Here is a 6000-nt window from a genome sequence, read left to right on the forward strand (position 1 = left end):
AAGTTCTGTTGCCTTAGACACAGGAGAGACTTAAAAAATAATTTTAAGGCAGAAAATGGCTTTTAAAGGTTACTGCATAATAGAATAAACTATCCAACATTATTTCAAATGAACTTTCATCATATAATACACAATAATAATAATAAAGTCATGTTGATAAAGAAGTAAACACTTTTTTAAAATAACGGTACTGTAAAAGAGCAATGGAAAAAATATTTCCCAAATGTGCAAGCTTAGATTTCAACTTAAAAGCCCACAATTTGAAGTGTGTTCCACTGTGGCACAACACAGATTGATTTGCGTAAGACAAAAGAAGAAATGAAAGGACATTAACAGTGCAAACACTGTTGCACAAGTATTGCATACATTTTACAGTTCTATATATTCAACAATATTTAATATTTAATTAAGTTATTTCATATGTAATACATCCAAAAATTTTACATTTTGTGACACTTTTGTTTGGTCACAAGATAATTGAGCATCGGCATTCCTCCATACACAGTTTATATGAAAGTAAAGGAGTGATTCTACTTATCTGTGTTTTTCACGTTAATAGTTGTCTTAATATTTTTCAAAACAACTGAGTTCCGGATATCACTGCAAATTCTGCATTATTTTATCTTTTATCTCATGAGCTATGATATAAAAACATAGCATGCATTATACTATGTCCATAACTTAGTTTAGGTATTAAACGCAAACTGACCATACCATCATAGCTATGCAAATAAGACGCCAAGTGAAACAAAGGAGCCCTATTATCGCTTTCGTGCCATTGGCCCGCAGGCCACCAGGGCAGGGCAGGTATACATTTAAAAACACCAACACCGATACACTTCGGGTAGAACAGAAAAATCCAACAGATACCCCTGCTTGTGGCTCCTCTCTGGGATGGAAGATTAGGCCATGAAACTTTGCAGTTTTAAACTCAGCGTGTCAACAGGACTGCATTCTGAAACGATTCAAGATTTCTATCCACGCGCATACGGATATTGGTCCAGCACAGAGCTCGCAAGTATCTGATTCTATATATAGAATGGCTGTGTTAAGTTCGTCCCTCTTTGTTGAAGATATTTTCACTGGTTTTCAGACATGTTTTACCTGCTTCGCGGCCATGTCCTCTATTTCTCACGCTGCGTTTCCATTGGCGCGAAGCGTGCGGAGCGTCTCCATTCAATCCAATGAGATGGGAGTTTGACGCTCATGTGGGGCATCATGGGTCTAACAGCGGGGCGGAAAAGGCGTTGAGATATTCATGAATATTCATGATTATTTCTAAACAGCCCATTTTTGAAGACTAAATATCAAATTAGCCTGAACAAATTTGCTCTATGATTGCAATGCCCATTGTTTTTGTTTTATAAGGCTGGTAGCCTACATGGCGCCAAAACCGTCATCATAATAAGAAGAGAAAAGGCAAACAAGGTGGAAATATTGTTTTGGAGGCGTACTCTACCGTTGTGTACTGACACTCCCCATAGTGAACACGTTGCAGCGTTGCGTGCGGCACGCTCCGCTATAGTGGAAATACACCGTCACTCTTACTCTTAAAACATGAATATTCATGAATTTTTTTGATGATTAATGATTACTCTGCTACGTATGTATACACAAGAATTATATGCAGTTTATTTTTGCAAAATATCAATTCTTAAAATTATATCACTTTTATCTTTTCATTTACAATCATATACTGTGCCTACACTACTAATACAATAACTGCATATCAAATGCTTTTATTCTAGAATGAGTTGTCTTGTAATTAACTCACCTAATTAATACTGTATTAAAAAATGCCAATTTAACGACAAACACTTTATTATTATTATTTAATGATGTTGAATTAACAAAGGTCGGGAGGAGCCGGAGCATATAATAAGCCGGCTGGTATATAATCGGCAATCACAGCGTTTACACAATCAGCCCTAGCGAGTTCGCTATAATGTCCGAGGATTCTCTACGAGTAGGCTAATGACAATGTCTCGAACGTTTCGCAACTGCAATGCCCATAGACGCACACGCAAAACAGCAGCTTGTTGACATTATACATTTCTTTCCGCTTTTCGACAACTATATACAAAAGAAAACCAAACTCTTAATGAGTTCATCAACACAGGAAGGACATCATGTATTCACGGGTCCTTACGGATCTTTAAACGCTGCGCAGCCACGCGACAGGCCCGATCCGTAACGCAACATTTCCAATACGTCTTCCCCGCAGTTTCGGGATGTGATTCCGTATTCCCGCTGGAATAAGTAGCGTTATTATTCGTTCCATTATGCAAGTGCTACCGGCACGCTAGCTCGCTACTCAACTCCGGCTCGTTGTAAACGCGAGCGCTGCTAGCGAGAGCTGCAGGGACAGCAGTGTTTCAGACGCAGGCTGGACCGGTGAGCATTTGCTATAAAGGCTCCCAAGGTCGCCGCATTTTGAACCGATCAATGCAATAAGCCAATGCCAATACGATGTCGTTTCAACGGGTTTACACTCATTTTCTGCGAAGAGAAACAATCATCTTGGGGGAAATAATTAATTCTGTTGTTCCATGCAGTCACTATGATCAACCCTAAATTCCACGACTCCTTTCCGATAAATCACAATGTATTTATAAACTGAGTTTACTTGGGTTTGAACCGGCGAAACACAAGAAGCTGGGTGAGTACAATCGTTTTACTCGAAAGTACATTTAGTTTTATCCTTCATGCCGTCGCCTCGGCTGCGCTCAAGAATGGTATATCGCTGGCCGGCACGAGCGCACTTTATTGTTTATTTTACAGGGACAATGTTTTATGTATAAACTCTGTGCCCGTGCTGTCCAGTGAACCAGTGTTGCCAATTTCTTTCATTTGAAATGGCTAAGCCTGACCGAAATGAAGCTAAATGTCGCCCGAAGACGTCAAGTACTAAATTGCACATCAGTGATGTCATCACGTTATATCGGACTAGCCATGCACTTTAGTTCCGCTTCATATTTATACTCTCTCAGTGGTTGTATACAGCTTTATTTTATTGCATTACAGCCAAATGCACAATAAATAGGCTCTTAATGACTTATTTTCTGTATCTGTTGGGCAGACAACAAGACTTTGTAATGAGTGAACTAAACCTTGTAAACTGTACACCAGCAGTCACTTTGGTTGAACAGCTTAAATTCCTTTTCTGTTCATGTTTATGCGTCCATACAGTCATCACGTTTTAAATCGTACATGCTCGAACAAGGTCAATGCTTGCCGCTGTTAACTTAAGTTAGACAAACAGCAGGACGCCTAAGCATATTTACTGGTTGCTTCACTGCAAGATCTCCCTTAATTGTCTCTCTACATGAACACAACCGCATCTTGGAATAAAACACCAGCTGCTATGTTGACTCCGAAATAATTCATTGTGTTCAACCCATACAGTGTGCACAGCCATTTGAAGTTAAAACAGCAAATTTATTGGGGTGTCCGTAACATGCTCAACCTCCACAGCTAAGCATCTGGCACACTCCGGATTAACTCCATCTTCATGCAGAGGTATCAATTTCAGCGACTTCATCACTATCGACGTAAGCTCGTAACAATCGTTTTAACTTTTGCAAACAGACCTGGTGCGTTCCCTAGGTTTCAGAGACATTATACGTTCACAAACCTCACCATGCGACAATCAACATCATCACACTCCTGCCATATGGGCTATCGGGCAGTCCCTGGTCGGAAGCAAACAAGTCTGCAGACTTTCTGCATCAGATTCCGGCTGCACATGTCGTCATTCCCTCACAAGAAAGAGCCACGATCGTCAGGTTGCAGTAGCAGGCCATCAGCGAGCTTGGGTAGTACCAAAGATTCCCCGGATGCTATGGACCCCCAGTCGGGAGCTTCCAGTAGCTTGTCCTTCACTCCGCATCCCAGCACACATCTCCCAACAACGCAGCAGCTGACAATGCTGGTTACCCAGGTGACATAAGCTCGCAAGCACCCGGAGCTCCGGTGCTTTCTCACCCATTCCCCGCCCCTGGCTCTTGGCCCATGGCGCCTCCGTCGACCACTAGTGCGAGTCTGTCTCCGCAAGCGCTGCAGGTGGCGGTTCTCGGCCATTTCCCTGCCCCCTTAGAACTCGCTGCTAGCGCGAGCATGACTCCGCTAGCCTCTCAGGTGGCCGTCATCCCCACTTTTCTCTGTTCCGCAGAGCCGATCAAACTTCTCATTTGCTACGGCGACAGCAATACCAGTGCCGGTTAACGCACCAGCGTTGGAACCGCCTCCAGTTTCAGGGAACATCAGATCTCCGATCTTGACAGAAGTTCAGGCTGGTTGCACCCGAAGCAGACCCTTTGCCAACACCGGTACCTCCCTATTCAGAGCCGATATTCCGGTTAACCAACCCCTACAAACCCTCCTCGAAGCTTCTCTAAACTCTATCATCCATGCCGTCTCCCTCAGGACCCTCCAATCTTATCTCACTGCATGGAAAACTCCAGGATGCAAGGCAACCTATAACCCTGGATATATTAACCAGATGCATTTCAAACCTCAATAAAGGATACCACTCCAAATACGTCAATTGCACACTCGACACTGTTTATCCAAGCATTCTTCGGCTTTCTAAGATGTTTGGAAATTTCCACCACATCCATCTTCAACCCTCTAACCCATCCAACGGTATCGGACCTGTCAGTACTCGATTCAGAGACGATGTCCTTCTCCATTAAACAGAGCAAGTATGACCAAACCAGGATAGGACATTACATCTACATATTCAATCTCCACTCACTGATTCGACCTTATCAGACCCTCCTAGCCTACCTTCACTTCAGGAAATCCCAGACCAAAACCACATCGGGTCCTCTCTTCGTCGACGAGTCTAACCGCCCAGTTACAAGCCTCAGGTTCCAAAAGCACCTCAAAGCCATCCTTCTCGTATCCGGCATCCCCGTAGACCACATTTCCGGCCCCTCCTTCTGCATAGGTGCTGCAACCACAGCCGCACAAAAAAGGCGTCTCGCAGTCTCAAATCCAAGCACTAGGGCGCTGGACATCGGAAGCTTTCAAAAGCTACATCAGGTCAGATCGCTCCATCATCAGGGAAGCCAATCGAACCCTCAATTGCCTCGCTTTCTGCCACCTACGACTTTCTACGGAATCAAGAATCATAGCATGATCACCCCAGCACGAGCCTCCATCAGGTGCTCTGCTACAGCCGGCTTCCTCCTCCAGTCGCCTCTTTCTAGTATCATTCTCAACAACAGGGACACCCATGAAGCCATGTTCATTTTGGATGGCTCCCTAAACCTCCATATTACGAACTCTACACGCACTACTACCAGCCACTCGGGGGTTCACCAAATAATGTATCATAGATTACACATTAAAAATATGAATAATACATTTTTCTGATGTTATCCTTTGGAAGCATACCTAGAGTTTTAATGTCAAGAGCATTCTGCATATTAGCTGCAATCAGCTGTGGTTTTGTGAACAAAGTCTCTTATTGTCACAGAAGCTGTATTATCCAAACACATGACAAAGTACAATTCCAAAGATAGTTCAGAATAATTGAAAATGATAAACCAGGAGCAGACACATACAGCCATCCATTAACACGTAAAAACAATATTGGACATTGAACTAAATGAACAAACAGGCTTTAATAGGGTAACATAATCAGTTAAAACAGAATCAGGTGAGATACTAATTAACTGATGAGGAAATCGGGCACAGAAGACAAAACAAGAACAATCGAAACTAAGGAAAGACTTATAGGTCTATTGTGCATGTGAGCTTACCATTTAAAAATGGTAAAGAATAGTTATATGGATCTCAACTGGCCTGGCTCAGTGATGAATCTGTGTTTTGTAAGTGCTTGAGAGGTAAAGTATGGGAACAAAACAGAGTCCTTGGATTGTGGAAAATAAACCCTATGTACAATTTTCCCTTTTCTGTACTAAGACAGGGCGATTAAATGGCCTGTTGGTGGCGGATAGCCATATGCAGATGTTTTTGCAGAGGTCTCTGCTA

This window comes from Triplophysa dalaica, chromosome 9 (genome assembly GCF_015846415.1).
Source record: "Triplophysa dalaica isolate WHDGS20190420 chromosome 9, ASM1584641v1, whole genome shotgun sequence".
NCBI classification, from domain to species: Eukaryota; Metazoa; Chordata; class Actinopteri; order Cypriniformes; family Nemacheilidae; genus Triplophysa; species Triplophysa dalaica.